Here is a 27,039-nt window from a genome sequence, read left to right on the forward strand (position 1 = left end):
AGAGTCCCATTTGCAAGGAAAAGCATCTTTTTCTAAGTTGGAAGCTTTCTTTTTGGCAACTCTATTTCATGGATTCCAACTCAAAATGCAGCCTTCCTTTTGGTTTGGCAGTGGTGGTCATTGGTGTCTTCATATTATTACACTGCTGCTTTGGAATAAACAAGAAGTTTTGCTACTACTTTCACTTGCTGTGACCAAATATGAAGAAATTGGAGGGTCCTTTGGCACCAGCCATTGCCTGCTTAATACTTGGTTAACTTAATACTTGGTCAGATGTTACTCTCAAGCCTGAAATATAGTGATGAGAAACTTTTCTTTCTTTTTTTTTTTTTTTTTTTGTGAGGATGAGGGGTAGAATTATGAACTATAAAACCAAAGTGACATGAAGGTGCTAGGAGAAGTGTTCAAAACATTGAAGTGATTTATGAACATGTGGCAAACAGATGTGGTGGAGTAATAGGGACCCCCATCTCCTTTTATAAATTTGGATCACATTTGTGTCTTTCTCATACCACTACCACCCCCAGGTTCATAATATGCTTTATTAAAATTCTCTGCAGGGCTTATGGATGATTAATAATTTTTGATGACAGAAATTTGGTTTGAGTAAGCTGCACAGTGAAATATAAATACAACAGGACTATTTTAACCTCTGTATATTATGCTTATTAGAGTGAGGCTTCTCTGTAAGATGGCCTGTGTTGAGATTGTATGTGATTTATGGAAATGTCACCAATGACCCTGGCTCTGGAAAAACTCTTAAAATCTCTTTTGTTGTAATCATCACTTGAGTTTCGGTTGTCACTAGGGAAAGTCATTTTTGGAGAAAACATAATCAAGAGTGGTTAAAATATGCTTCAAATAAAATAAACATTGGGTAGCTCTCTAGTGATAAAATACAAAGAAAACCCTGAGGTAGATATTGGAAATAAAAATTTATTTGTAACCAATTCTAAATATACTGTGGTAGAGTGGGACATAGATAAGGAAATACTGGAATATTGGGTTTTTATTCTCTTCCCAATTCTGACATATCTGGAACCTTTAGACAAGCCATTTAATTCTTTCAACCTTGTTAGGAGAGTAAGTGTTCTACAATTAGTATTTGCAATATAGTTTGAAAAAAATATTTTTTAATAAAATAAAGAATTTCAATAAACATTGCATCTATATGGCAAGAAATTCAAATAGCACAAATGGGTTCAGAGTAAAAAACTTTTTTTCCCCTCATCCTCAAGTCCTCAATTTCACTTATCTAGAAGCAACTACTATTAGTTTGAAATCATTAAATAAAAGTTTTAATATTATAAGCTAATCTTTCAAATAGGAATATTGATATTTATTACAAATTCCATCTAGCATTCTGTACTGATTGTGGTAAGTTAATAGTCATTTTTAAAGCTGGCAATTACAGCAAGATCATATATTTACCACCTCATTCAAGTGATCTGTTTAGGAAATTTTGAAAAGGATAAGGAAAGCAATTTTAAAACTAGTCAAAATAATGCTACAGACCTGATGATTACTGATATGGTAAATTTTTGCTTTTGGCTGGGACTTTGTCAGGCAGAATTAAGAGAGTATATAGCTGAATCTCTTGATTTGCAATTTTCCAAACGCTTACATTTCTCCTAAGCAAGAATATGGCTGGCAATTGCCTGGAAGTCACAAAGATTGATTGGTAGATCAGGGCCTCCTACAAAGTGCTACAGGAATCAGCATGGGGCAATTCTGTACTTAATGTATGAGGTTAAAGGAGAAAAAGAATCAGGAACCCTCATGCTTTACTTCATGCCCTCATTTTTCATTCAATTAGGATAAATTATAAAAACAGTAACAAAAATGAAATCACACATGGTAACAATATCATAACCTGTTTGAGAAATAATGCAGAAGATGGACTTAACCACCTCACAAAAATTTGGGAAAATATTCAGGGGTCTAAATGGAAGTCTGGTATTTTGATTACCTAGACAACTTTCCTTCAGCTCTGTTCAGATCATCAGCTTCCCTCTTAATTCTATCAGTAATGACTAGTAATTCAGTTTTATACCTATTTCTTAGGGAATATAAAGAGAGCTTCCCTTAAAAAAAAAAAAAAAAAAGTCTTGTCACATTTATTTTTTCTTTAAAATGTTTTGTCCTGAGTCTGAAACTGGGTTAAGACATTTAGACTTTGAATAACTGGAAAGTCTCTTGATTCTTTTCTAAATTGAAGTGCCTTGGTGGTTGACAATTGAAGAATGATTTACGATTCCTGGAGTACTTTGTGGGTTTGGTTTTTGAAACCAGTTCTTAATATTCAAGCTATTTGGAAGTTGGAGCATGAATAATAGCTAGTGATTTTTAAAATGTGGAGTTTGTCCAGTTTTGAATAAATGTCCAAGCTGACATGTTTTCAAAAATGTAAATTACCACATTCAATTGTCCTGGGAACCAATGGAGAAATGGTAATTTTTTTCTCCAAATTGTAAAATAATTTAAAAATTAGCAACTAAGAAAAACAGACTTTCCCGTGCAAGTGTTATGGCTCTAATAGTGTCCCTATTTGTTGTAGTGTGGCTCTGTGATGATACTATATGTTTTCAGTCCTTACCGGCTCAAATCTTGAGAGCAAGGGAGGGAGCCACATCTTCTTGTGCATCTTTTCAGAATAAAAAAGGTAATGTTACATTGATCCAGACTTTCAAAAATAAATTGGAATATCTTGGTATCCCATCAGTATAGCAGTTTTGAATTACCCTACCAAGGGAACCAGTTCAACTCTTGACTACTCTTAGCTAACATGAACAAAATTATGCCTGTATCACTTTATCTTTCCTGAAACTAGTCAGTAAGTGTTGAAGATATGTATAAGCTGAAATAACATTTTAATTAATGAGAAAAGGCTACTAGATAACCAAGAACTTGAAAACTGGCTTTATATTTCACCTGATATTCTATTCTTATCACCTACAACATTGCTAAATAAAACCTCTACTTTGGCCGGGCGCGGTGGCTCAAGCCTGTAATCCTAGCACTCTGGGAGGCCGAGGCGGGCGGATTGCTCGAGGTCAGGAGTTCGAAACCAGCCTGAGCAAGAGTGAGACCCCGTCTCTACTATAAATAGAAAGAAATTAATTGGCCAACTAATATATATATATAAAATTAGCCGGGCGTGGTGGCGCATGCCTGTAGTCCCAGCTACTCGGGAGGCTGAGGCAGAAGGATTGCTTGAGCCCAGGAGTTTGAGGTTGCTGTGAGCTAGGCTGACGCCACGGCACTCACTCTAGCCTGTGCAACAAAGCGAGACTCTGTCTCAAAAAAAAAAAAAAAAAAAAAAAACCTCTACTTTATCTTTCGCTGATTCTACAATTACTAAGCTCCTTCTCTGTGTTAATCATCTTGCCAGGACTTAGGTGTATAAAGATTGAAAAACAAACCAATAAACAAAATGAAACAACAAAAAAACCATTATCCCTGACTTTTAGTAGCTCATATTTAAGACACAGAAATATTAATATAACTACTGCCTAATAAAAATGCTATACGATATGACTGCTATAACAGAGGTATGTACAATATTCTGTAGACACACAGAAAAAGGAAGGAATTGCTACCCCTGCAGAAGGTAGAAGAAGTCACATCTCATGTGTCTGTCTCATATTGGTGTTTCCCAAGTATGGAAAGAGGATGATCATAGCTAGGGGCATGAGCAAGAGTACAAAGCTGTGAACAGAAATATTTGGGACCAGATATTGGTAAGGATGCCCGGCTCTGCATTACAGAGGTCCCTCTGTGTCATGTTAAGAAATCTGTAGTCACTATAAGCAACAAAGAGGTTTTTTTAAGGTTTTCAAGCAGAGAGCCTGACATGATCAAATTTGACTGCTAATTTTTGATTATCAGATTTTTGTAACCCCTCAGGACTACAAAAAAACTAAAACCTTGATGGGAACAAGGTTCTAATGAAGAAAAACTTTGAAATGGGAGGCTACTGAGAAGATGAAAACCTAAACACTTCTCCCCACTAAAAATGCAGTGGGAATGCAGAGGAAGGGGTTGGAAATTAAGTTTCTCAACCCCAAGGTACCGCTGTATCTGTCCATCCTGCTTCCATTCATGCCCCACCCTCAACAAATTCTCCCTCTAAACTGTTTTTACATTCTACAAATTTCCCATTTATTGCCTTTAAAAATTATGATATATTTTGGACATGCAGAGGCTGTAAGGACTAATGTAAGGAACACCTATGAACACACTGCCCAGTTTAGAAAATAATAAAACTCTGATACTGGCCGGGCGCTGTGGCTCACGCCTGTAATCCTAGCTCTTGGGAGGCCGAGGCGGGCGGATTGCTCAAGGTCAGGAGTTCAAAACCAGCCTGAGCAAGAGCGAGACCCCGTCTCTACTATAAATAGAAAGAAATTAATTGGTCAACTGATATATATATAAAAAATTAGCCGGGCATGGTGGCGCATGCCTGTAGTCCCAGCTACCCGGGAGGCTGAGGCAGAAGGATCACTCGAGCCCAGGAGTTTGAGGTTGCTGTGAGCTAGGCTGATGCCACGGCACTCACTCTAGCCTGGGCAACAAAGCGAGACTCTGTCTCAAAAAAAAAAACAAAACAAACAAAAAAAAAAACTCTGATACTAATGGATAGACTTCTGTGTGGCCCTCTGTATTGGTAAAACACTAATAAAACACTAATACTGTAAATATAGCTTTAGTTTCATGATTTTTATTGCTAAGTAGTGTTTCATTGTATAAACATACCAAGATTTATTTATCTATCTCTTGTAAATAGATGTTTAGATAGTTTTCAGTTTTTTCTGTTATAAAAATTATTGTCTGTATCACTGTCTCTACGTGGGTGAGTTTTTTTAGCTATGAGTGTAACAGCAGAATTCCTATCAGAATGCATTTTCAAATTTCCTTAGATATTGACAGATTGCTCTCCAAAGTGATTATTATACCAATTATATTTTCACCAGCAAATTAAAAAATAAAATTAAATTTAAAATTAAATTAAAAAATAAATTGAGGCTCTTGGTGTTCCACAACTTCACAATACTCAATATTGTCAGATTTTTTAATTGTTGCCAGATTGTGCCAGGCATTTTAAACCATTGAGGGTTCTTTAGCTTTTGCCCTAAGTGAGATGGGAAGCCACTGGAGAATTTTCAGTAGAGGACGTGAAATTATCTGATTTAGCAGGATCATTCTGGCCACTAGGTTGAGAATGGACTGTAAAGAGGAAAACCTTAGAAGCAGTGAGACCAGATAAGTGGCTGTTACTTAATCGATCGAAAATATGATGGAGAATTAAACGAGGGTGGTAGCAGTGGTAGAGTGAGAACTGGAAACATATGCAGACTCCAGACATGTTTAGAATGGTGACATTTTGAAAGTAAAGCCAATGGATTTGCTGTTAGGTGGCATGCAGGATGTGTGAACGAGAATTTCAAGGTTTTGACATGAGTAACTGAAAGAATTCAGTTGCTATTTACTAAGACGGGAAGGATTGCAGGAGGAGCAGGTTTGGAGGGAGTATCAGGAGTTAGCTCTGGGCTTGATATGTTTGAGAAGACTATTAGATACCCAATTAAAGATAGATAAATCTAGAATGAATATGATAGTTCAAAACTAGAGTATAAATTTTGGAGTCTTTATTTTATAAATTGTATTTAAAGCTCTGAGACTAGAAGAGATCACCAAAGGAATAGTGCAGTCAGGAATAAAAGACGTTCATGGACTGAGTCCCATATTTAGTAAGAGAGAAGGAAAAACCAGCAAAGGAAAGGAAACAGAGAAGGGAAACCAAAACAGTGGCTGGGCCAGGAGTCCAATGAAATCTGTCCCCAGCTGCTGATAGATTGAGTAGTTTAGAATTGAGATTTGTGCATTAGATTTGGCAACATGGAAGTCATTGCTGATTTCTCAACTGCAGTTTTTGTGAAGTGGTATGGGTGAAAACCTGACTAGAGCATTTTAAGACAGAACAAAGGAGAGGAATTAATTATTCTTTGTATGATTTTGCTATGTGAGGACACAGGGCTGCAACTGGTGGTTTTTAAAAAAAGTATTGGCAAAAAGTGTTAGCATATTTGTGTGCTTATGGGAATGGGAGAAGAGGCATATTCTGGAGTGATGTCCTTGAGTAACTGAGAGACAATGAGACTAGTGGACACATAGAGGAAGCACGGACAGTTTCTCAGTTGTGGCCAGAAGAAAGGCAGAATAAATGAGCAGAATAAATGGATAGAAGTTGTGGTAAAAGTTGATTTCTCAGTGAAATAGGAAATAAGGTCATCATCAGCTAAGAGTGTAGAAGGAAAAGTGTTAGAAGTTGTAGTAGTGAGGATGAGGTGTGGAATAGCAATCTAGGAGAATGAGATGAGGAGTCATTCTTTCTCATTCTTAATATGTCCTGGATTATTTCACTAAATTCATCTCCCAGTTTCTTTCCTTACTGGAAATTGATTCTCTTTCAACAAGATTATGCCACTCTGCTCAAAACCTTCCAATGGCCACAAATCTTGCTTACAGTAAAATTCAAAGTCCCTAACATCTCCTACAAGGCTTTATACTATCTGTTCCCTATACTGTCTGTTCTCTGTAAGCTCACCTACAACTTGTTTCCCCTCACTCACAACATTATGGCAGGAAATTTTGTCATTGTTTCACTATTATATCATTAGCACTTAGAGCAGTGCCTAGCACAGAGTGGGTACTCTAAATATTTGTTCAGTATATGAAGTAGCAGCATTTTAATGGTAAACCAAGAAAAATATAAGAAAGTGTTCCATAGTTACAGTCTTTCACTAATTGTGTATGTTGGGCATACTGGTAATCATGCTTTTTTTTTTCCATCAATTGTCTTCTTTATTTGAACTATTATATATTTGTTTTATTTCAGCATATTATGGGGGTACAAATGTTAGGTTACATATATTGCCCTTGCCCCCCCCCCGCCCCCGTCACAAGTCAGAGCTTCAAGCATGTCCATCCCCCAGACTGTGCGTATCACACTTATTATGTATGCATATGCCCATCCCCTCCTCCCTAATCATGCTTTTTTTTGTTATTAACTGGGATGGTCTGGGTCCACACAGGTGGGATATGCTCATTAAAATGTTACTGAAATTTGCATATATCTTTCACTCAAAAAAAGTCAGGAGATGTCAGTTCAGGATATTTTTTGTACTACAGGGTGAGCTGCATACGGTTTGTATTTTATGTATGTTCATATTCAGACACGAGCTAGCCTAACCTAACCTCATTTTATGCAACAAACAGAGCCAAGGTGGATAAAACTCTATGAAATTTGTTGTTGGAGATGTTGTTGAATACTTTGTTTCTTGTATTTCATAATGTTCCCATTATGAGACTAAGAGGAGAAAATTCTTCATAGTCTGAGTCAGAGATAGTACATGTTTTATGAATATTGCAAATCATTTTATGAATATTGCAAATCTGTTCTTACTAATATTACTAATTCTGTTCTTTGGCTGATACAAACTTAGAATCAAATGTGAGCCTCTTGTTTTGTCAAACACTTGTGAGTGGTGGGTTCATGACTCCTCTTGCCATTATTAAAAATAACCACATAAATACCTAAACACAGAAGAAGTAGATCATAAATGACTCAATGATCCAATTCTGAATACCTGATGTTTAAAAGAAAAGGCAGGGTAAACAAAAAAGATCCATCTCTGCTCCAGGAAATATGTACAAATTCTAAAATGTGTTCTGAGTACTGATCCGATTTCTTGCTTCATCTTATTTTTTCCATCATCTTATTCTCTTAAAACCAATTTGATCCTCCATTTAATTTTAATTTCATTTTACCATATGATATTGAGCGTGTTTTTTAATAAAGAAATAATGAAATTAGTTATTTTATTTTCAAATACTTTAGTGGTGTTCCCAAGAGATTTGCAAATTGCTCTACCAAGCTAACATAGAAAAAGCCATACTCAGTAGGGGTTTTCTTTTGTTTTGTTTTGTTTTGCTTTGCAAATAGGATAGTGTCCTTGGGTTTTAGGCAACTTTTTTCTTCTTAGACACCGCTAAATGACATGCTAACTGTAAGCCCACTTAAGCTAGGAAAGATCAAGTGACAGAAGGATTGTTTCTTCTTTACTACCTGGAGTTAACCTCAAATAAAAAGCCATTGGTCTTAACATGTAACATTGTCCTTCATTCTCCTTCATACTTGGTCATCAACATGTGCTGTTAACTCTACTAAATGTGGGAACCTTAGAAGTTTTCTGTGAATAGGAAGGTTTCTGCATTTTTCTTACTCCTTTGCCTCAATATAGACCCCCTCATCTAACCCATACCTCATTCTTCCTGATGACGGTTTTGCTCCATCACTCCTGTGGCATTCAGATTTACATTGGAAAATGACTGAGCTCTAACACTTCATCTCTTAATCTTTCAAATGCTTTGGCATAGTGGAGGCAACAAACTTGACTAGAATTCAAATAGCATATAAAAATCATTGAAAGAGCCTATCAGTCCTAAATTACAAGGACATAAAACTTCACCATGACACTTAAAAACAAACACAATTGACACATCATGTTGGTCAGTGCCTGGGAGCTAGAAATTATACAAGTTACTTCCACTCCTCCTCTTTTCATGAAAATAATGATTTTATAAGTACAATAAAAGTAATTTTGCTCAGAGGAATTCTTGTTTCTCTTATCATTCTGGAATGACCCATTGGGGAAACCCTGATTAGATCTGATAACAATGACCCAAAAGAGGTTAGGTTTGACAATATCCAGCTAAGGTTTGTGGAAAGAGCTAAATGGGACTATAACTTTAAGAAGTACCAGAGTCCCCAAAGAAGTCCAGATAGTGGCACAACGGAAGACTTTCAGCCACATTTAGATGTTAATCCTTTGAGGATGTCATTCTCCCTGGAACCACCAGAATGCCTGGCTAGATAAATTGAAAGTGTCATTTTAAAAGTTGTAGAATGGGGATCATCGAGTATACTATTAAATTTTGTATTTAAAATGGCATTTTACAACAAGAAGTCAATTTCCAATGAATTGCAATTCTCAAAGATTTACACTGCCCAGATTCAGACACTTTACCCACCTCCTCAAGCTCCAACCTCACCAATCAACTCAGCCAGTTAGCACTTTGGGAGCTACAGAACCCTTCCCTTTCTGATTTCTGGGTTGTTGTTTTTTTATCTCTCTCAAAAAGCTACTACTGTGAAATTGATGGTGGATGCTTATCAGACATAAGGGATTATGTGAAAAAGTAACAGTAGGGAAACAAGGACCACAGAAGAAAGAACAACCCCAGAAAAAGGAAAGTTAAAAATAAAAGTTTTCCCTGTTCTCCTTAATGAAATTAGTGTTGAAAGCAGAGGAAAGAAGAAGAATGAAGAAAAAGAGAGACTGGAAAAAAGACAGAAGAGAACAAGTACTCTAAGAAAAGAAAGATAATTGCATTGTCATCTTGTAGAGTCCCAAAGCAGCTCTTGAGAGAGTTGGGAAGCACCTGCTTGTCTGTGTCCTTTCCCATCCCATGTTAGGGCATGGTTATCAGGGTTAGCAGAAATAAATTAGCATGAGAAATGCAGTCCTCATTTTTCTCTGTAATTTTTTATTCTGCTTTCTGTTTTTCTAACTTTAACCCAGAAAGTTAATGTTTTAGTTCACCCTCTGATATGAAGGTTTCCACATTAGAGTTTCATGGCAATCTGAATTGCATAAAATTAACATCATGCCACAAGGCTACAGAATGTGCTTTGTATGGGGAGAATTCTCTCAATAAATTGAAACCCTGATAAAATTCACCTCTCATTTCACCAAGGTCCTTCTTAGGAGCAAGGAATTGCCCACAGTATGGCATATTCTCTATAATTTAAGAGCTAAAACTAACTTTAAGATAACTTGATTAGGGTGAGGAGGTTTGTCAAAAGAATTAGTCTCTGTCCTTAGAAGATTTACACTGATGAACCATAAAGACTATAATAATATTATTATTAATAATAATGTGATGATAGCATTTACATGTGCCAAGTGCTTCTGTCCATATTTTACATGTATTAATGTATTCAATTCTTACAGCAATCCTGTGAAATAGGTACTATGAATGTCCCTATTTTAGCAATGAGGAAATTATGACATGCCCAAGGTCCCACAGTGTACAACTGGAATACCCAGGACTCATATCCAGTGAGTTTGGCTATAAAGCTAGGGCTTTTAAGGACTTTATTATATTCAAGTAAACATTTGTTGGGTAGGTAAGAGAGTGAATAAACAAGTGAATGAAAGAATGGTCATACCCAGTAGTTTTTAGATATTTTTCTTGACATGTTTTGTTGAACTTTTATGTGTATATGTGGGTTTTGTAAATGCCTAGAGATCCAGAAAAACACAAAAAAACCTTCTATACCTCTATGAGTGAGTGAGTGTATGTTGGGGGTTGGTTATTTAATAATGGAAGGTTTGCACACTAGAGTTTTGAGGTAATTGGAATTTGATAAAATTGACATCTTCCAAGAACTCTTCTTATAAATTAGGAATAACATTGGGCCTACCAATCATATGATAACTTAATTAGAAGAAAAATATGTGCTGACAATTTAAGCAATAGAAAAGGAAACCCCAGAAAGCAAAAGAGAATGTGGTTTGAAAACAAGTTCTTTTATTTTGGTAATTGATTGATAATTTTTGGAAATAAAATTCAGTGGCTCTTTCTTTCTTATTTTCTTACATCTGGCCAGAGAAAGACAGATGACATATGATCTGTAAAGTGTTGAAAGAAGGACTACTTAAATTCTGGTCAATTTTTGCTTGTTGTAAGGATTCATCCCTGTTTAGGGCTGTTCTACCAGAGTTCATAGATCCATTTGCAGAAGAAATCTGATAGTACACGGCACTGGGTTCATATAGTTTTTTAGCTTCTATTAGGCATCACCACAATTATGTTGGCTATTTTTTTTTTCAACAAAAGTGATGAATTTTTGAAAAGCTGAGAAGTCAGTTGGACTGCCTTGTTTCTAAACAGGTTGGGAAGGGGATGGTTTGGGGTTTTTTTTTAATGATTTATGTGGCTTATTTATAACCCATTATAAATATGGAATAGGATCACACCCTTACAGGGTAGCACAAGTTGGATATGAAACTGTTCTTTGTTAAATTCCAGCTTAGTTACCATGGACCTTAAACTTGCTAGGGTGGATATCCTGGGTATGGTATATATTTGGCCTTTGCCCCAGGGTTCCAATTACAGAGCCCCCAAACCCTTGGAATTTCTTGAGTGATGGTAGTGTCTTTTGTTATTCATACTGAGCCCTTTTGATCTCACCTGAGTTTATGCTAATAAGATGACTTAGGGTGGGGTCCCTAGATAGTCTCAGGAGGGGGGTGTTTACCCAGAAAGACCAAATGATTAGAGGGTTGGAATTTTCAACCCTACTCACAAACCTATGGGAAATAGCAGGTTGGGGGGAATGAGGATGGAGCTTTATAAAAACTCTTGAACAACAAAAATTGATGAACTTCCAGGTGCTGGACATGTGGAAGTACTGGGAGTGTGGCACTCCCGGTAAGCCATTCTAGCAAAGTATTGAACCCAAGGAAGGGGGCGTGGGAATCCTTGATTTATAGCCAGTCAGTCAGAATTCTGCCAAGACTTATAGTTGGCCTCTGAAGTGGGAGCACTTGTGGGATCTGACACTAATTCCACATAGATAGTGTCAGAATTGAATCCAACTGTAGAACATCCAGTTGGTGTCCACTGGAGAATTGTTTGCTGTGGGAGGGGGGGGGGGGGAGACAAGCATCAGGTCCCAAAAGTGTTCTATGCTGTGTTGTGAGAGTATAATAGGAGAAAACTGTGTTCTCCTCACTGGGGTATTTAACCTATGAAGTCAATAATTTTAGTTTGATACTGAAATTTCCCTGATGGGTATAACCTAATTTCATCAAATGGCTGAAGGTCATAGTCTCTTCTGGAATCATTTATTTATTTATATTTTTACCAGTGCCTCAGGTATGAATCATTAAGCTTCTCAGTGCCCACAGGATATCCAGAGCATATCCTCAACTATGTGTTTATCTACCTAAGTTATTTTAGAATCTTCTCATTATAATCTAAAGTGGGGAAAAGAAACAAACTACATTTCCCTGTTTGGAGAACAAGCCATCTTAATTTTTTTTCTCCTCTCTTTCTGGTTCTCTTTTTTCTTGTCTTCTTTCTCTTTGAGAATGTCTCCTTCACACACCTAGTGACAATTATAGTTTTCCCTAGAGTTTTCTTCTTACTCCCCCCACTGCCTATATCTTAGTCATGTTGCATATATTATACTTCCTTGGTTTATTGAACTATTTTTTTTTTTTATATCTCAGTCTTGTCTCTAACCCTGACATGCTTCCTCCCCTTGCTCAGATGGATTGTAGGTTAGTTGGGAACAGAGGGCTTGCAGGGCTGCTGAGCCAACGTGCAGGCTAGGTGTACCCTGCTTAATTCCAGTGGGTGTCATCCTCATAGTGCACAATGGGAACGTCCTGCTGGAACTGAGCAATGTGGCAGTCCTGGCACTCTGTGCAAGAGTTCTTCTGTATTTTCCTACTATATATAAGGTAGCAACCAAAAACATAATGGTTGTTTAATTGATTATTGATTGTTTGAATGAACAAGCTTATTTCAATCATCTATAATCAAATAGGCATTTAAAATTTTCCATAAGTTTTTCACCTCTAGCATTTGAATATCTATTTTCTAATAATTTATAACCCATTCCAAATAATTAGAATAAAAGTCCCATATCAAAATATTTAAGCAAATCTATTTGTTAAGATCTAGATATCTATGTCATAAAATTTCTATTTTAAATTAATTGAACTCATTTGTATCTATCTCCATAATAAATCTATTAGGTTAAATAGGATTTGAATATTAAGAATACAGATTTACCAGATTTTTATTTTTACTTGTAACAACTCACAAAATATTCTTTAGGCATTTGTAAAACAGTGACTAAAAGGCACAACTCTTCTTGAATATATATCTCATTTTAAAATAAATAACCAGTAATTCTTAGACTATCATCAAAATGGGTAATTCTGAAAATAACAGCTACATAATAAAATGTATTACTGCCTGGTAGTTTCTTTCTTTTGATTGACTTCATTAGTCACTGTATTTTCTCTAAGACTGACTAAAGGGACATTTTCTGTAAGTTTCAAATAGGAAGCAGAATGCAGCAATCATATAAAAATCTGGACTTAAACATTTTAACTAAGTGACCTTAGTTAGATCTCACAAGTCTACATTAGAAAGGATGCTCACTATAAATTATTTTATAAAAGCAACTGCTCTAATAATCCTACATTTGGAATCAATTGAAATGCACAAGTGCATTAGGTTGACTTTTGAACTTTTCTGATTTGTGGCACAGATAAGAATAAGCGATGGACTAATTAATTTGTGCACAGTTTTTAAAGTCTCTGGGTCTTGACAAGTTAACGAATATGGCAAATAGTGGGCTATTTCAGGCTACCTTAAGTGCATTAAGCACTTCAAACTCTTTGTTCAAATCTGAGGGCATGTCTTGATACTTGAGGAATGTTTTCAACTCCTTAGTCTTCCTTTTGACTGGTGTACCGAGTCAGAGCCTCTTTGATTGTCCATCTTTCTATAAACATTGGCTCTTTTTCTGGCTCCAACCTTGACTGTTTGCCAGGCTGTGTTCTTATTTCTCATTGTGGTCAAGAGATCAATTTACTATTTCTAGAGCTATATGTATATACACATGTAATTTTGTTTGTGTGTTTGTTGTCATGAATTATAGGGAAAAGAATAGAATTAAGAGGCATGATCTGCTTCCTGTTTTTACTGTTAGGTACTTCCCTACTTTATTTTCTTTAAACTTCACTGTTTATGAACAGAAAGTGTACTTGCCCAGTTAGAGCATACATAAGGAAATATACATAAGGAAACAAATGAGACAGAGAGGCTACATAACTTATTCAAAATTACATATATAAAAAGGGTGGAGCTAGAATTTATACACAGAACACCATACCCCTTTTCCAAAGAATGTTTTTCAAAGTCTTCTACTTGCAGCAGAATCTCCTCAGATACTTGTTTGAAATGTACATTTGTGGTTTCTACCTCTCATGGAAACCTAGAGATGGGTCCCAGAAACACTGCCCTAGTGTGTCCAGAAACTTCGTAGAAATGATAGATTTTTAAATGATCAAGAAACACTGGAATAAAGGATCTGAAACCCAAATCACTTTTCCACTTGAAGCATAGTTCTATGGAAAGTGTCAGGCATCTGAAAATAAGGGCTTATAGTGACAAATGTCTTTTCAAGGATGATTAGGGCTTTATGGTCAGTTGATGCCAATAAATCTTTTCTACAAAGCTCAAGTCTCAGTCCAGGCTGGCAGTAAATCATTTACCTGCCACCACAATTTCAAAAGGAAAGCCAGAGAGGACAACATTATGAATGTTGCTTTTCTGGCACCAGCTATCTAAAAATTAGTTGCATTGACATAACACATAACATTTTTTCATGATCTGTTTTTAAATTAAGAATAGAAAAATATAGTTACTCATCCATATAGAAATAACAAATATTAGAATAAGGGAAATGAACCACAAACTAAGATAGCCAATGGGAAATCAGCATTCTATGCATTAAATGAATGCACAGGAATTTTTCTTTTTCTTAAATGAATAAAGTGAAGGTATATTACATTAACATTCAGTGAGACACCAAAAAAACCAAAAATTAACAAAGGACTTTATTAGCCTGCTAGTTAGCACTAATTTAGGGTATTAAGAATTTCTTGGCTGGGCACCGTGGCTCACATCTGTAATCCTAGCACTCTGGGAGGCTGAGGCAGGAGGATTGCATGGGCTCAGTAGTTTGAGACCAGCCTGAGCAAGAGCAAGATCCCATCTCTACTAAAAATAGAAAAATTAGCCGGGTATGGTGGCACGTGCCTGTAGTCCCAGATACTCAGGAGGCTAAGGCAGGAGGATCACTTGAGCCCAGGAGTTTGAGGTTGCTGTGAGCTAGGCTGATGCCATAGCACTCTAGCCCAGGCAACAGAGGGAGACTGTCAAAAAAGAGAGCATTTCTTTTTTTTTTTAATAATTTTTCCTTTTATGTCCTCATATTATGGGAGTACAGATATTGTTAGGGTTACATATATTGCCCTTGCCATCCTTACCCCACCCGGCCATGCCCGAGCTTCAGCATGTCCAAACCCCAAGTGGTACGCACCACACCCAATATGTAAGTATACACCCTTCCCCCATCTGCCCACCTCCCGATAACAGGTTTTTTTTTTAGACATTTTGGTTACATTGTATATCTTTGCCTCTCCCTAAAAAGGGTTACAGGTAATCCCTTCCCCCACCACAATGCTCGCCACATCCCTAAGATGTGGATCTTCCTAAAGAAATTTTCAAAGAGACATGATCTGATTCTTCCTTTTGTCACTATTTTACTTTGAATCTGATTTTAAATAAGGCTTAAAAAAAATCCAAAAATCTCAATATAAAGTTTCTAGAATAAATTCACAATTAAGGAAAGAGTGCTTCTGCAAAGGCATCCAATTTAAAAGAAAAATCAAGTTTGAAAACAGCTAGTAGCAAAGAAGAGATAAAATGCCAAGTAATTTCTGGCTAGAAAAGCAGTTAATATCAACAAGAAATGGAGGAAGGAGGGAAGATGGTCCATTGATTATAGAAAAGAAAGAACTGACTTCAGATGTTACTAATTTGAGGAAGAGGGAGAGTCTGACTTCAGGACTGATTCAGCTCATCAGAAAAAAGCATGAAGTGTGCATAATTGATCTTGCCTGAGATTAGGCACAAGAGCCTAAGAAATAAAGGTGGTTTCTTGATTAATGCTAATTGGTGCTGCGAATGATTTAATTTAGAGACTCCTATAATTCTCTCTTTATGGATGCATAGGAATGAGTTAAAATACCGTTGATCATTGAACAACATTGGGGTTAAGGGCACTGACTTCCCATGTAGTCAAAATTCCACAAAAACTTAACTACTAATAGCCTACTCTTGACCAGAAGCCTTACACAATTGATTAACACACATTTTTTATGTTATATATAGTCTATGCTGTAATATTTATAATAAAGTAAGCCAGAGAAAAATGTCATTAAGAAAATCATAAGGAAGAGAAAATATACTTACTGTTTATTAAGTGGAAATGGATCATCCTGAAGGTCTTCATCCTCATTGTCTTCTCATTAAGTAGGCTGAGGAGGAGGAGAAGGAAGAGGAGGGTTTGGCCTTGCAATATCAGCAGGCACACTCAGTAGAAATTTTATTGAAAAAAATCCATATATAAGTGGACCCATGAAGTTCAAACTCATGTTATTCAAACAAAGGCCAACTGTACAATCATGTTTTCCCTTTTCAACAAATAGCCTTTCAAAATGTGGAACAGGATAATTTTACTTCAACCTGTCAAGTTGGCAGTGTGGGAGTGGGAGAGGAGCATCCTTTCTTGGCTCACCTTGGAGTTTCTCTCACTGGACTTATCCAGTCAGAATGGAAAGAAGAGGCAACAAGCTACCAAGAACAGAACACAATAGTTGATTTTGATTAAAGGCTTTATTTATGAAAGAGGTGATAAGCAAGGATGGAAACACTCAAAGAACCCACCTAGACATACCAATTTTGCCACCATAAGCACAGAGACAGCACGAGTCAAAAATGGAAACACAAGTCCAGTCTGTTAGCCTTCATAGCTCCACTCAGTCACGTGGGTGCCTAGAATATAGACAACTTGTCCCAGCACCTGGGTATTCTCTCTTCAGGGTAGCTTCTATATTTCTTTTAATTATAGATTGCCTGTCATAGATACTCTCAGGAAATATGGGGGAAAAGGCAACTCCTGTAAATATGTACAACACATGAAGTCTTTCTATAGCAAACGTTCTATTTAGAGAATCACTTTACAACCCCCACTAACTCCAAGGCAGTGTAGTGAGACCTTCCTTCCACTGGAAGCACCAAGCGGTCCTTTGGCACCTTCAGTGCACAGTACTGATGCTCCTTTTAACATGATTTTCTCTGAAGAAAATGCTAGAAGAATGGCATATCACAGGATCTTCCACAGGGCCTGATGATGTAAGGATGATGGTCTCTGGCCTTAAAGGTAGTAGTCAAAACTCAAAACATGAGTGCAACATCCCAAACAGGAAACTGCATTTGTCAAGGGACCAGCCATTAATGATTAATCCATATTTGCTCTTGGTGACACAAGGTTCCTCTTCTGGTCTTGTTTTGTGCAGGAGAACCCTGAGAGACCCAGTCTTTTCTGTGGAAAATCCAGTGATGGCATTTTCTTCAAGGCCAATTGGTAATTAATTTACGTCTTTTTCTTCATTCAAGCAATTGTTCTTCATCCCTAAAAACTAAGATTCCCACCTTAATATTTTAATATTTAGATTGAGGACCTGTGATCAGTCAAGCTCATCTTTTGGAATGGTGTTTACTTTCAGCATTTTTTAAAAAAAAAACTTACTAATTTCATACCCGATTTTCAAAAAAGAAGTTATTTAGTGTCTATAATTGACATTTTTTAAACTTACTCGGTAATATTTTCAAGTATTTATTTTTATTACTCTACATTCTGATGACAATTTAATTCTTGACTACGCCAATGCCAAATCAATTCTTAAAGTGGGGCCAGTCATATTAAATTATGTTACATATTGTTTTATGATTTACATTTGAATATTTGCTTCTATTTAGTATGAAACTGAATAAAAATATGCTCACAAAAGCTAACATATAAATAAAAATTAGAAATGTTTATGAATATATGTATGAAAATAATAGTATCATTTTTCATGAAGAATAAGCGGATACATGAAATTGGATTTTAATAGATTTTTAGCATGGGCTTTTCAGTCAAACTGACCTCACTAGCTGTGCTGAGTACTATGTGTCCCCAGGCCCTTTTAAATCCTCAATTTTCCTTTTCTGGGAAATAGGGGAAAATAATGCTACCACCTCACAGTGTTTGGTGGTGATTAGGTAACACAACATGTAAAGAAAGCAACAGGCATAGTGCTTAGCATGTATTGATAACAACAACTGGGAGTTATTACACATTATGTTCATACTCAAGTCTTTGACTTTCAAAGTAGATAATAGCAAAAAATATATATATATTGTACTAGTGAAATGCATGAAAAGCCAGATTATTAATTAAATGTAAAATCTCTTTGTTAGTTTAGTTTGAGTTTAAGAATATCATACTCTGGAAACCAATAGAACTAATCAAAAAATAAACTTCTGAGAGAATACTTAAACTATTTGTGATAGTAGAATCAAAGTTAAAACTTGTTATACCCCAAATTGAACCCCTCTTCTCCACACTTCTACCTCCAGCCTACTCTGCTCATGGTCTTTCTCATTTCATTGTAAATTTATCTTTCCAGGTGCTCAAACTAAAAACATTAGCATTATCCTTGACTCCTCTTCCTCATTCAATCCATTTAAAATCCTGATGACTGATCTTTCAAAATATTTGATTACTTATCTCTATGTCCTCTGCTATTCCAACCTTATCTAATCTGAAACATTTAAAAAAATTAAATTTAAAACATCCATTACTGTTTTTCTAGTTTCCATTTTATATTTTGAGCAAAATCTTCAAAAAATTTTCTGTACTTAAAAAATAAAATAAACCTCAAAATAATGTTAATTATTTTTGCTGCTTTTTATACAGTAAAGCAGTTAAAGCATACCACAAAATTTGTATTCAAATAAATCATAGTGTAAAAATGTACTAACTGCAAGCCTCTAAATGGTCATTTAATTATCAGTGTTCAATTATCAGTACAAGTTGTATTGCAGTAAACTAGCATTTCTTCTGTCAGTAACTGTGGAATGACTCTGTACTTTGTTAGCATCATTTTTATATCTTTTTTGTTTCACTGCTTGTTTTTCTTCTGTTAGGGAATTATTAGGACCATGAAAACAAAGCACCAAAGTGTAGGAAGAAGACATGTGTTACTTGGCCTTTTGCACTGATCCTCACTAACCCATGTTATCATGAGCACCAGATTCACCAAGTTTTCAAAGAGGAACAGCAAGTGTTTGATGATGAAGGAAGTTTGGATTTAATTTTCACTTTGAGACACATGGATACTATTGCCTGAAAATATGTTGGCATTCTGAAGATGTTCAAGCATTCTTTATCCAGAAGCTACCAACGGCCCCAACTGCACATGAGGATCTGGTGGCTCTGAGGGCTGTCAAAGCAAAGATATTAGAAACCAGCCGCCTCCTTCATCTATCCTTTGAGATCAAAGAAGTTGGTGGACTTTCCTGCCACCCAATCCTTGGAACAGCAACTTGCACACAGAATTTGAACTTACAGAAAAATGATTTGAAGTATATGGGACAAAATAACAGCAGCAATAAAGATAACTGGTCCTGCACTTCCCAGGTACCCAGGACTATTTCAATCACATCTCATGTATTATTTCATTTTATCTCTAGAATATAAAAAAGCAGACAGCTATGGGCCTTCCCCAGGGGAATAGCTTCAAGTAGAGTTTTGAAGAACACCCTCAATTTTCAGGGTAGCCAAAAACCACCTTGCAGAAAAATACAGAAAAAGCTTGAGGTAGGAGCTTTGTAACCACAGTGAATTGTATATAGAAAATCCCTCATTCATAAGTCATAGCAGCCCACTGAATAAACACTGAGTCCAAGACACTGTCTAGGTATGACGCAGAAATAGCAACAGTCTTGTCCTCAGCGTTGCTAAAGTTATTTCTTAACCATCTTCAGGTATTTATCACATCAGAAATTTCAGATGTACTGGATTTTTTAAAAGAAGTCCTACATCATCTAACATTTGTCCTTTTTCTATTTTTTACATTTATATTTTGATATTTTTTTTAAATCGAGAAAAATTTTTTTCTGGGTAACTCTTTCTCCACTATTTTGACCAACATTTTACTATCTTTTCCCCCTAGAGCTCACTGGAACAATGACTGGTGTGCCCACAGATATTTCTAATTCAGAATGTCTTATATTCTTTCCAGGGAAGGAAAAATTTTAAATTCAAGTAGCTGCTCTATATCATTAGCTCAGGTTGTAGAAGGAAAATATCAGCCCTAAGTGTCTCTTCTTTACCTGTCCTTTACTCCGAAAGTTGTCTCAGTTTAGTTGTGGTGTCTACTAGTAGAGAATTCAGACGTTGGCTGCTGCATGGTCCTTCTTCCTAAGACCAAAGTAAGCTAAATCACAAATTTGAAGTGAAACAAGAAATCTGAAATGGGCTGGGCACGGTGGCTCATGCTTGTAATCCTAGCACTCTGAGAGGCCGAAGCGGGAGGATTGCTCAAGGTCAGGAGTTCGAAACCAGCCTGAGCAAGAGTGAGACCCCTGTCTCTACTAAAAATATAAAGAAATTAATTGGCCAACTAAAAATATATAGAAAAAATTAGCTGGGCATGGTGGCGCATGTCTGCAGTCCTAGCTACTCGGGAGGCTGACGCAGAAGGATAGCTTGAGCCCAGGAGTTTGAGGTTGCTGTGAGCTAGGCTGATGCCATGGAACTCTAGCCCAGGCAACAAAGTGAGACTCTGTCTCGAAAAAAAAAAAAAAAAAAAGAAATCTGAAATGTAAGCATGATATTCTGTGTTGGACCTTTGCTGCTTCTAGTAGCCTTTTATCACCATCTTGTGGCTCTAGCACCCTGATTTCTACTCATCATCCCTCTGAGCAGCTCATATACTTCAGAGAAATACAACTCTGCCTCATTTCTATGAATGGCACATGGCTCAGGCCTAAACTAATTAGCATTAACCTGGTTCCTAATTGGTTCACAGAGAGCAACATGACCTACTTTAACACAATGAGAATGAAGCCTAAGACTCTATCTAAATCAAAGGTTGAAGGAACAAATGTAATACATTAATGAGGAAGCATGTAGCCTTATGAGCTGCTGGCAGCAATTTTGGAACAAAATCAGAGATTTTGAGAATTCAAAAGAATCTGAGATTCAGAGAATCTTCAGAGAATGGGGCTGAGGTTTGGGGAGGTTGTTTATTATATAGCATAATCACAGTGCAAACCTAGCTAATATATCAAAGAAGGTAACAGATTGGGTTCCAGATAGCTAAGGTCTCTCCTTCTGACTTTCCTTCATATTAGAATATTATCAGCAAAAAGTAAGATAAGATATACCAAAGCAGGGTAATGACATTCTTAATGCTAGGAAAAGCAAGTTCTCTTTCAGCTAAGGTTGGAAAATTTGAACCTGGTACCATTGGCCATCTTCTCTGCCACAATGAGAAACCTGTCTGCCTAATGAACCTGAGCAGAGAGAAATAGTGATAAGAGGCAGATTTACTGTGAAAGAGAGAACAAAAAGGCAAAAGTGAGGAGTGAGAGTGCAAGAGAAAGCAGGAGTGAATGAGCAAGTAAAAGAGAAAGAGGAATGAATTAGAAAAATCAGTTTCGTAAGGTAAAGATTTAACTTTTGCAGACACACATTTTAAGTTAAATTGACCCTTTGGCAACCATTTTCAATTATGTAATACAGACATAGAAATTATACACTTATTTATTCAGTCTGCAATTAATCAGTGCCAGACACCATTAAATGTTCTCATTAAAAACCTGTAAGTCATTGTAGACCCTGGGACATTGTTAAGGTGAAAGTAACTGACATGTAAAAAATAGAATGTAATGTGTAAGAGCTGTTATAGAGAGAGAAATAATAAGGGTATTGGGAACACAAAAGAAAGAGAAATGAACTCTAAGTAAATGAGGGTGAGGAAGTGTATGGAAGAGTTCTTTTTATTTTTTTATTTATTATTTTATTTTTTTAGTAGAGACAGGGTCTTGCTCTTGCTTGGGTTGGTCTTGAACTCTTGAGCTCAAGCAATCCTCTCGCCTCAGCATCCCAGAGTGCTATGATTACAGGTGTGAGCTACCGCACCTGGCTAAGAGTTCTCTTTAGATGTAGCTAGAAACCAAAAGATAAGTAAAATTTGCCTGGTAAACAAATTATGAATGAGGACAAGTAGAAAGTTTACATTGGTATCAGAGGCTTTAAAATTCATATAAATTGGATTAATACACTACCCTCCATTACCAACATCCTGGGTGTTCAAATAGGAAAAATAAAAACCTGCATGCACATGTCTGCTATTAATATAACTCACTGATATTCTTTAGTCTTTTCTTTTTAGTTAAAGATTTAAATTATGCTAATTATGCTAACATTTAAATTATGTTATGCTAATTAATTATGCTATTAAATATGCTATTAATTATGTTATGCTAACATAATTTAAATTATGCTAACATAATTTTGTGTTGTGGAGTTGTCAGACTACAGATTTTCTTAAAGTGGGGAAGATCTGTTTTAAATCTTGCTTCTACCACTTTACCAGCTTTATAGGCTTGAGAAAATTAACATTTGAGTTATCTCAGTTTCCTCATCTGTAAGATGAAAGAAAGGTGCCCTTTCAGTTATATGATGTATACATTTACTAGCACAGTGTCCAAAGTTTAGCTAAACAACTAAATGTTTAACAACTATAGGTTAATAAGAGGGTGGAGAAGAAGAGGGTAGCAAGAGCAAGGGGATTCTGGATGAATGGAAGGCACCAAAGACACATTTTGCCTTTTCTGTGCTTTTGCCTAGGACAAGATCAGAGATGCAGATTCCAGCAACGATGTGACATGCAATGGGAAGTTGAGATGCAAATGTATCATGTGTCCAATGTTTTTGGTGACAGAAATATCACATGTTATATATTAATACTATATCAACATTTGATCTCTCCTGATGATGCTTTTTAAATTTTTGTTTTTGTTTTTAAATTTTTTTCATATAACTAGTCTTTACAGAGATAGGGCAACAGAATGACACAAGCACTTAAGGCAAGTGAGAAGAGTATCTTAAAGGTGAATATTTTAAAATTCCAAATCCGGGCCTACTTTGCAAAGCCATATTTTGCTAGATCCTGTTTGAAAGCAGTTTATAGGTGCTTAAAAGATTTGTCCTTTCAAAATACATGTATAATGAGTACAAACTCACGCAGAGTGTTATTCTCTATGCTTGTTATCAGCATGTGAACATTTCTCAGCTTCCCGTTTCAAAGGGACAGTTAGGCCTATCCATGTTGTAAATGTGTTGGACTCTTCTACCGGACAGTGCACTGTGCTAAGACACAAAACACAGATGTTCTGAAGTTCCTTCACTCTGCTTAGACCAAACACAAAGCCATGCCCTTGAAAAGTGATATAGTAAAACTGCATTTCAATTTCTGTTTTTTCCAAAATCTAGTTAATGTAGTTAATTGTTGAATGGTAACTGTGTTTTCTGATCAGATATATAAACTAATACACTTCAAGGCAATTTTTCTTGTGCTAGTGGTTGCCCTTGATGCTAAAATAATTGCATTAACAGCATTCAACTCTATTTTCAACACTGAAGATTTCTCCCACAATGCATGCTGGAGAAAAGTGCCAGGTCATAAGGTATTTTAATAAAACACTCTGCTTTTCACCCTGACTCTGTAAGAAGTGTAAATCACCATGCTCTCTGGGATATTCTATCTCTGAAAGGCACAGGGTTTTGTTTTGTTTTGTTTTCCTTTTCAGTTTTCAGTGTATAGTAGTACACCACCATGAGCCTATTTATGGGATTCATGACTCCATGGCTTTAAACCCAACATTTATCTTCTGAATACAAAATATTAAACATTGTTTTGTGCACTTGACAGCGCTGGTCTTTGCACAGCAACTGTATTGAAATATTTTTGGCTTAGCCACACTCCCTCTTATCCTCAGGTTTTGCTCATGCTGAGCTACTGGGAATCATCTTTCTGCCCACTGTTCTTCAATACCTTTTACGTGTCCAATTCATCTTCACCATTCAGGTCTCAGTTCAGTTACTACTTCCTCCAGGAAGCTTTCCCTGCTTTCTCAGTTCTAAGTTAGGTGGCACAGGTTCCTGTATATGTTTCATATTATATTGCAATTGCCTCTTTGCTTAGCTGAATTCTCCACCACAATCCTGAGTTTTCTGAGATCAGAGACACTGTTTTACTTATAGGGTATTTTTTTTTTTTAAGAGATAGTGTCTTACTCTGTCACTCAGGCTGAAGTGCAGTGGCCTAATCATAGCTCACTGCAACCTCAAACTCTTGGGCTCAGGCAATCCTCCCACCTCAGACTCCTGAGTAGCTAGGACTATAGGCACTCACCACCATGGCCATATAATTTTTAAATTTTTTTTGTAGAGACAGGGTCTTGCTATGTTGCCCAGGCTGGTCTTAAACTCCTGGCCTCAAGCAGTCCTCCCACATTGGCCTCCCAAAGTGCTAGGATTGTAGGAGTAAGCCACCCCACTCAGCCTAGAGTATCTTTAGAACTGGAAGGAACACAGTTGCTTTTCAGTGTTTGTTACAGTATATTTTATTTTTTGCTCATAGTTATTCTTTTCCTTCCTGTCCTGTGGTCAGCATATGCTTCCTTCTCCCACTAACTTTGAGTGTAGCCATGTGGTTTGTTCTAACAAATGGGTTTTGAAGCAGATATGTGCTTCTGCTGTGTACCTGGGCAGAAGCTTTAAATGTACTTGCATGGTTAGACATTCCTCCTCTTCTTCCTGCCTTCCATAGTCAGAAAAGCATGTTTCCAATCAATAGTGGCAACTCCTCAGACTGCTTAGTTCAAATAGTGAAGACACATGATACAAGCTGAGCCCAGAAAAGCCCCGTAACATGAGCAACAAAGAACTGTTTGTTGTAAATTGCTGAGATTTGGGGATTGTTTGTTGCCACCACAACGGAAGTTGACTAATAAAGAAATTAGTACCTAGAATTAAAGTGCTACTGTAACAAAAAACAATGAAACTAAAATATGTAGTATTTGCACTATGCCTGTTAATAAGAGCCCTTATGCTTCATAAGGCTAGAAAAATGACACTCTATACCTGTATTATGCAGTGGTGAAAATTTTGGTTAAAACGTCACCTGAGATAACTTGAAAATACACATAATAAACTTGTGACTTAGGCCAAGAATTTTCAAGACAGGCCAGGCGCCCTGGCTCACACCTGTAATCCTAGCACTCTGGGAGGCCGAGGTGGGCGGGTCATTTGAGCTCAGGAGTTCGAGACCAGCCTGAGCAAGAGCGAGACCCCATCTCTACTACAAATAGAAAGAAATTAATTGGCCAACTAAAAATATATAGAAAAAATTAGCCCGGCATGGTGGTGCATACCTGTAGTCCCAGCTACTGGGGAGGCTGAGGCAGGAGGATCGCTTGAGCCCAGGAGTTTGAGGTTGCTGTGATCTAGGCTGATGCCACAGCACTCTAGCCTGGGCAACAGAGTGAGACTCTGTCAAAAAAAAAAGAATTTTCAAGACAGAATGTTGATAGCCCAAAATTGCTTTTTTAGGCACTACAAGAAAGAGATAAGCTGAGAAAAAAGTTGGCCTGTTTGCAAATGAGAAAGGAAAATCCAGAAATACAGAGATAAGATTGAAAGATGCAACTGTTTCTTACCTTCAGTCATAGAAATATTAATATTTTCAAATTAAAACAACACTTCAGTGCAAAGACCAAGACAGGCATGGCTAGTTGTTTTCTAGTTGTATGTACATTTCCTTACATAGAATAATTATAATTAATTTTACTGAATTCAAAGCACATCACAAATTTAGCAACTTGAGCAAATTCTCAATATGCAAGTATCACAGTAACATGTGGGCAATTTTAAGGATAATTTCAAAGAGATTTTAAAGGAGATAAATGGGAGAAGGAGAAACTTTTATCTATTTTATTAATCTTTTATCATTTAGAAGCCCATTTTAAAGATCAGAAAACAAGAGCTATTGAGAAAAATTCATATTGTAAAGTACCTATAAAAATGTTTTTAGCATCCCTCATTATATGAAGAGTTAATATTTTCATCTTATCAAGTAAAAGTGTACTCAATTAATAATAATATTAATAATAATAAAGACTTTGTCTTAGAGATGAAAAATAAAGACTGTGATCACCACACTATTAGTTAAGACTTCTGATTTCTTTAGTCACTCACAAGTAAATCATTTCACTTATAAAATATGGCTCAGGGTAAAGAGAACATAGATTTGGCCAATGGAAGCCAAAAGAGTGCAAATTACCTGTTAATAAGCTTAGAGGAATGTTTTCTAACTATGAATCTGGCTATTGGCAGGAAGAGCTAACCGGAAACAATGATATCAAAGAAACCAACAATGTTTTTAAAAGATTTGTACTACCCAGTGTGCCATCAGTTGGAATTAAAGAGCTTATGATGGTTTGAGCAGTAAAATTACCCTCAACCCCTTAACTTTCTACCAGCAGACTGAATTGCTGTTCATCTGCTAAGAAGGGCGTTTTCTCCTAAAGGTAATATTGGAAAAGGAAGGACCTCCAGAAGGTGCTGCCAAGAGCCATGAAGAACAATGGACTGGAGACCTAGCACCAAGACACAAAACTGAGGACTGATGAAGCAACGTTTCCTACCCTCAGCTTAGTAGACCTTAAAACAATTGCTCAATGGGATTCCAGAATTGCTGTGGACCAGTGATTGCTGGGTTCTCCCATTCTTCCTGTTTCTAAATGCAAGTTTATTGTGGGTTTCCTCATTTTGTGTTGTGTGTGTGGAGTGCAAATAACTAGTCTTTTTGTTCATAGAATTTTGGCTCCAGAAGAGCTATATTTGGGTGTGAGGTATAATCAAGATCCTGAATTTCAAGTTAGATGCTGTGATTGGATGTGAGTTTGGATCTTTAGGATGCAGTGATTATATTTTGTATATAGGAAGGAAGTGGACATTTGTGAAGAAGAGGGAAGGCTGGGGTAGATTTCACTATGTCACAAATACTCATTTCCTTCATACCTTTGCCATGCTTCTATGTGAGTAGAGTCTACTTTCCTATACCACTGACTTTGGTCTAGGTCATATTACTTTACTTGGCCAATAGAACATCAAAGTAGAAGCTTTAAATGTGATTGCATATT

At 36.5% G+C, this 27,039-nt stretch overlaps 1 long non-coding RNA gene across 4 annotated transcripts in view; it reads left to right on the top strand.

Moving 5' to 3' along the window:
* The window catches only part of LOC142871935 (uncharacterized), a 117,670-nt gene that overhangs the window by 81,958 nt on the left and 8,673 nt on the right, over nt 1-27,039 (top strand). For 2 of the 4 annotated variants that reach the window (XR_012920172.1, XR_012920173.1), the window contains exons 2-3: nt 17,295-17,362; nt 18,970-19,462. The exons of 1 other annotated variant lie outside the window; for it this stretch is intronic. This is a non-coding gene — a long non-coding RNA (uncharacterized LOC142871935). Of the gene's footprint in view, nt 1-16,366; nt 17,363-18,969; nt 19,463-27,039 lie in introns of those variants that run through there. One more of the 4 variants, XR_012920171.1, reaches the window with a different exon arrangement.

This window comes from Microcebus murinus, chromosome 7 (genome assembly GCF_040939455.1).
Source record: "Microcebus murinus isolate Inina chromosome 7, M.murinus_Inina_mat1.0, whole genome shotgun sequence".
Taxonomy (NCBI): Eukaryota; Metazoa; Chordata; class Mammalia; order Primates; family Cheirogaleidae; genus Microcebus; species Microcebus murinus.